We start from the raw sequence: 6,021 nt of genomic DNA, 5'->3' as shown, positions 1-6,021 counted from the left end.
GCCAGCTTTGATCGCTCCAGCTCTGTTGTAATTTTGTCTTCGCCAGATAGTTTAGCTGGAACCGCCAGCCCTAGCTTGGAGTTCCGTTCCACGGAGTACCCTCCCTCCCCACCCCCCGCGTCATCTCGCGCCTGGAGCCGGGTCGCCGCTCCTTCCGAAGTCTCGCTGGAAACTTCAAGGGCTGATGGTTCTGTGTTCCTGACGTAATTAGGAGGCCACGCAGCTCTCCAGCACTCCGTTAAACAAATATGTAAGTCGTCCTCCCTCTCTCTGGGGACAGACTCTAGGGAAGGAGGCAGCTGGGCCCGCTCCGGGTGGTGTCCTTGGCTAGCGGAGTGGCGTCGCTGTGACCTTCCGCAGCCCCTCGGGGCCTTGGTCTTTCTAAGCTCTTCCTTAGGAAGCCGAGAGAGAGGCAGAGAACGTGCACCTCGCCAGCCACCGGACAAGCTGAGAGGACCTTGTCTTTGCTTGAAAAGTTTTCTAGATAAATCGCTCGGGTGGTTCTAAGCTATGATGAACCATAGGCTGGGCCCGGTTCTTCTCCAGAACAGCGTGTGGATGTAAAGGAGATGAAATCGTCCTCCCCCACTGCTTTCTTTTTCTTCCCCATATAAATCAGTCATATAATTCATTCGCATTGTTTAAGGTACATTGATCAATCTAATGGCTTGTAATAGGCTCCTAATTGCCACTTGCAGAATCCTGCAGGCTCACATTTGAACAAGGAAGGTTCCAGGCAAGTCCACCTTAAGCTAGAGTTTGGGCGATTACAGAACCCAGGAAGAAAGTCTAGATGGCACAGTCACTCCGGTCTCAGTTCTACAGGGGAGGGAAGAAAGGGGGTGTTAGTGGGGATATTTGCTGTTCATTTTCCCCCCAATCTCCCTTCCAAATCTGTCACGATTAATGAGCAAAGCCCATGCCACAATTTATAGGTTATTGTGGACTGAGGATCATTTTGTTGATATCAGACAAGAAACTTTCCTTACTTGCATCCTTGTGTCTGTATTTACAGTAAAAACTTCCTTAGTCACAAACGGATATGCATTTAGCCATACCTTTTCTTTTTACTTACTTATTTTTAATAAAGCAACATCAGGAGTTGTGATAGGAAGTAACATGCGAGAGGGTGTGTTAAAGGGAAGGAAGGAAAAGCCAATCTTTATCCCAGGGTGTCCTGGAGGTGTGCCTACACTCCTGTTTAACATCTTGTGGTTGTAGTGCCTTCTCCAAGCCCTGGATAGAGGAGGAAAGAGTTGGAAGCCTCCTCAAATCTGCCTATGAAAGGGTAACACTGAGGAAACTGGTACCCTGGCTAGGAGAAACTGACTAATGATCAAAATCCTGGCCTCTGGCTTTTCTTGATATTAGTTCAGGTCTATGTGAAAAGATTGCTTTAATGTCTCCAAAGGTGGTTCCATTAGAGTTGGCTGAGACAATACATGTGCATCATTTTGGAAGAGATGCTCTTAAAAAGAAGAAAGTGACTACAGAATGCCACATTTGCTTAGGTCTGAGACCCTTCTTTGGTAGTTGGTGAGGGAGGGAGGAAAGTAAAACCCCAAGCTGAATAGGCCCCCCATAGTTTCTGAGTGATGCAGTAAACAAATCTATGATGCTTGTTGAATAATCTTCCAATAATTGCAGTCATTAAAATCATCACACAGTCTACAGTCACCTTCCTTCCTTTGACACACCAGTCTTTCCCTTAATTGTTAATGCATTTTGGGCTCAGATAAACAGATCGAGGCAAGCTTAAAATATATGGCCCAGATACATCTAACAACAGAAAATTAGTTGTGTAACAAACGTTTGGACTATACTTAATAGACTAGGGGTTTTCAATTTCTTCAGTAGACCCTACAGAGGCAAGAAAGATTTGCATCTTCTACCACTGCTAAATAGCAGTGACGCCTCTGAGATACAAAAAAAAAGAAAAGATGAAAGTCCCATTGGCCTATTGAATCTTCCTTGCTCTTTCATTTGCAAGGGTTGGGCTGGAATTAGGACATTATAGAACAAATATTAAAGGAAAGCTCAACAGAAACTGTGGGAGAGTTCCTCAATTTTTAATTAATTTTCTCCATCCATTTGATCTCAACAACTGGTGCTTTAAAAAATATAAATATGTGTTAACTATAAAAGATTCCCTGCTAATCAAAGGCTGTATTTCATTTTCACCAACCGCTGACAAGACTCCAACTGTGGAAAGGATTCACCCGACTCAACAGGCACTATGGACCTTCCTGGGCTTCCTTCTCCCTTGCTCATGGCAGGCAACATTGGTACACAAGGGCAGCTTTTTCTTTTTTTAACTCAAGTTATTAATGTATCTCTGCAACTCCCACACCGTGCTGACCTGATAATCACTGCTCTAGTGAAGATCATGCAAATGAAAAGCATAATTAATTGCACAAATCATTTAAAAAGGAGCGCTGTGGCTTAGCAAATAAATAAAGGCAGTAGGGAGGACAGGTCAGATAAATGCTTTTTATAGGCTGGGCTCCCTTCACCCCCAACCCCTCCTCCTAGTCCCGGTGGTCCAGACTTTGACTGCAGCCAGCTTGGCCAAGGCGAGCACCTTCCGTTCCTCCTCCCGCAATGCCTCCCCTTCAACCATATTCCGGAGTCCCCCCAACTCCACCTCACCCCAGCCCAACCTCACCCCACCCCAGTGGTGTATATCCGCTGCTAAACTCTGTGCTAGGTCAAAGCTCCGGGGAGACTGGGCAGTCACTTAATATTTAACCAGTTACTATATCTAGTTATTCAGAAAATAACTGGTCCTCCCAGTCGCCACTATGTTTTCTGCGCATCAGGGAGAAGCATTTTATCTGTGGCTTAGGAGGTCCAATCCTTCCTATCAGTGCTAATGACCGAATTGTTTCCCTGGCTTTGCCTTCTAAACACAGCAACTTGAGCAGTTGCTCAGATCAAAGCTCCCGGGAGAGCCTAGATGGGAGAAACAATATTTGTTCAAAGGAAGTGAACTCTTCCCTTTAATTACCCTATTCTTCTTTATTAAGATTCGTATTGAATTTTTTTGCAAAAAAAATTATGTTGATTTAACCATAGTGTATTTATGATGTAAATATATTCCAAGATGAAAACGTCACGGATCAATTGTAAAGGACCCGGATACATAATTTTAAAAAATCAGTTTCAGTGTATATGAGGTTCTCACCCCACTTTCGCTGCTCAGTCAGATTTGTTTATGCAGAATCGACATTTAATAGTGCTAATTGCACTCCAGTTAAATTGCCCTGATTGCAGAAAGGGAAGCAATTTTCGTGCTCTCTGTCTGGGTTTGGAAGAAATTGTTTTATATTCACCTCTTTATAAAGAAGTGGAGATAAGGCACCGGGGCCTTTGCACAAATTGCACTTAGGGGCTGACTGGCAGCATTCAGGCGCTATAATAGAGCATTATTTGGCCGTTTTGAATAATGTAAAGCGTTTGCTGAAAGCTATTCTCCTGAAAATTGCTTTAACTTTTAAAAGGGTGATGATTCACTCCAAACCAGGCCTTTGTTACATTGTCATTATTTCCCCAAATGTTTTAACAGTCAGCTCAACACTTTAGCATAACACATTGATCTTTGTTTAAAAACTAGATTTTTTTAGAGGATGAAAAAAATCTGTCAGACGAAAAAAATCTGGACTTCCTCCGAAAGATTTCCTTGGGGCCCCACCTTAGAGTTAAAGTGGCCCGGGTGTTTGCCTGCGTTCGTTTGGAAGATTTCCCTAACTTTTATTGTGATGCAGACGCGTGTATCTAACGGAATATGCGAGTGCCCACGTCTAGAGTCGGACAGCTGGAACTACGGGAAAACGGCGGGAGGGGGAGGGGAGGGGACCCGAGGGGAGGAGGAGAAGAGGAAGGCGAGCAGGGCGCCAGAGCCCGAGGTGTCTGCGAGAACTGTTTTAAATGGTTGGCTTGAAAATGTCACTAGTGCTAAGTGGCTTTTCGGATTGTCTTATTTATTACTTTGTCAGGTTTCCTTAAGAAGAGGGTGTGTTGGGGGTGGGGGAGGAGGTGGACGGGGGAAATCTTGGCGTTTCTCCTCCCCGGGCTGCACAGGGTGAGTCGGAAACGCCTCGCTGCCACTTAACAATCCCTCTATTAGTAAATCCACGCGGAGACTCTATGGGAAGCCGAGAACCACTGTCTTCTTCCAGGGCAGAAGTCACCTGTTGGGAACGGCCCCCGGGTCCCCCTGCTGGGCTTTCCGGCTCGTCTAGGCGGTCTGATTTCTCCTCAACCCTCCACCCCGCGTCCCCCAGGGACTTTTCACACCTCCCCACCCCCATTTCCACTACAGTCTCCCAGGGCACAGCACTTCATTGACAGCCACACGAGCCTTCTCGTTCTCTTCTCCTCTGTCCCTTCTCTTTCTCTGTCATAATTTCCTTGGTGCTTTCGCCACCTTAAACAAAAAAGAGAAAAAAATAAAAGAAGAAGAAAAAAAACCATTCTGAGCCAAAGTATTTTAACAGGAATCCAAGAAAGCGACCCTCATAGCCCTCCCCACCCACGGAGTGCGCCAAGACGCACCCAGGCTCCATCACAGGGCCGAGAGCAGTGCCACTCTGGTCGTACTTTTAGGTCAAGAGATCTTGCAAAAGAGGAGAGAAAACACGGGTGGCATAGTTCCACATCCTTGTCATTTGCACCCGCTCCGCGACAACTCATCGTTTGCACTCGAGGGTTTGGGGTTGGTAGTTTAATTTTTTTTTTTCCTAAGAAGCAGGGTGTGGGTTTGGTGGGGAGTGTGCTATGTTAAAACCAGCGCCCAGGTCTGCCCGAGGGCGCTGGTATTTCTGGTTCAAAAACAGCTTCTGGTTACCCTGGAGAAGAAAGAGAAAGCGGGGCCCAGAAAGAGAAAAATAAGCAGTTCAGCGGTTGCTGGGGGACTCGAAGACGCACCCTGGTCTGTTTGAGGACACCTCTTTTCACACTGACAAGGTCCAGGGAGGACTTCAGGATGCTTCCAGCCTGCAAAATGTGGGGGCGCCCACGTGTGGCCTGGTCCTCCGCCTTCCCGGGTGAAAATCCTGGAGAGATTTCTCGGGCACGTCCGTGAAAGCAGGGCACTAAGGGGGACCCCACCTCTTAACACGGCGCACTTGCCTTACAGACGAGACTCTAGGCCTTGGCAGTCTGGAGTGGGAGTGGGCTGGAGCTGGGACAAGAAAATTCCACTCCAGGATGAAACGCGACATGCAAATCTTCACCGGGTTAAACAAACAGCCGAGCAAGCTGCAGCTTCAGCGGAGGTGGAGGTGGGGGCGGACGCCGCTCGCGCCGGTCTCTGTTTCCAAAGTTGTTACAATGTGAAAATAAGCGGCTTCGTGCAGCGTGTTGTATGGGCTGATGCCTCCCACCCCCACGCCAGCCCCCAGCAAAACTCGGCAGATAATCAGCACATCCCACTGTTTAGTCATATTTGACAACTGGGTTAACCTGGTATCTTAGCGCTGGCGAAACCGTACAAAGGGTGCCCTCAATTACCACCAGAAGCCTCTAGCGTGAGTGGCACTTGTATTACCCCCCGGGTCAGAGGCCAGAGCGACAATTAGGAAGTCACTTACACCGCTGGGGGGAAATGGCGGGATGCAGCAGGCTCCAGGCCCTCCCAACAAATCTGTGGATGTAGATCTGTACAGAGAGGCCTATTTCGCTCCTCTCAGAGGAACTGTCCCTTCGTGCCCCCTCCCCAGTATAACTGTGAGAGTAACATTGAATCTAGTGGAATAAGGAATTGGGTAGAAGACACACGAAAATGATTTAAAAAAAAAAAATCCCAAGCAAGAATGATAGATATAAGCTGAAGTTGTGTTCTGTAGGCAAGAGCCTGGACACACAAAGTGAGGGCTGACATTTCCGTCTCCACTTGGGCCCTGCTGGTGCGGGCTGTGCCTGGGTGTCTCCTCCTCTCCTGCCTCCTTTCCTACAAGTGGGGAGTCGAGTAGGACTGTCAGCCCTAACTTGCAACATCTCGGGGTGGTTTGTGTGTGTGTG

At 47.4% G+C, this 6,021-nt stretch overlaps 1 long non-coding RNA gene across 1 annotated transcript; it reads left to right on the top strand.

The window, feature by feature from the left end:
- The first annotated feature begins 185 nt into the window (after positions 1–185).
- On the top strand, positions 186–1,934 carry LOC105548052. Its single transcript, XR_001007334.1, has 2 exons — positions 186–250; positions 387–1,934. It is a non-coding gene; the product is annotated as an uncharacterized LOC105548052 (long non-coding RNA).
- The last annotated feature ends 4,087 nt before the right edge of the window (positions 1,935–6,021 follow it).

Source organism: Mandrillus leucophaeus, unplaced genomic scaffold (assembly GCF_000951045.1).
Source record: "Mandrillus leucophaeus isolate KB7577 unplaced genomic scaffold, Mleu.le_1.0 Scaffold40, whole genome shotgun sequence".
NCBI classification, from domain to species: Eukaryota; Metazoa; Chordata; class Mammalia; order Primates; family Cercopithecidae; genus Mandrillus; species Mandrillus leucophaeus.
This window is presented reverse-complemented; position numbering and strand designations above follow the sequence as displayed.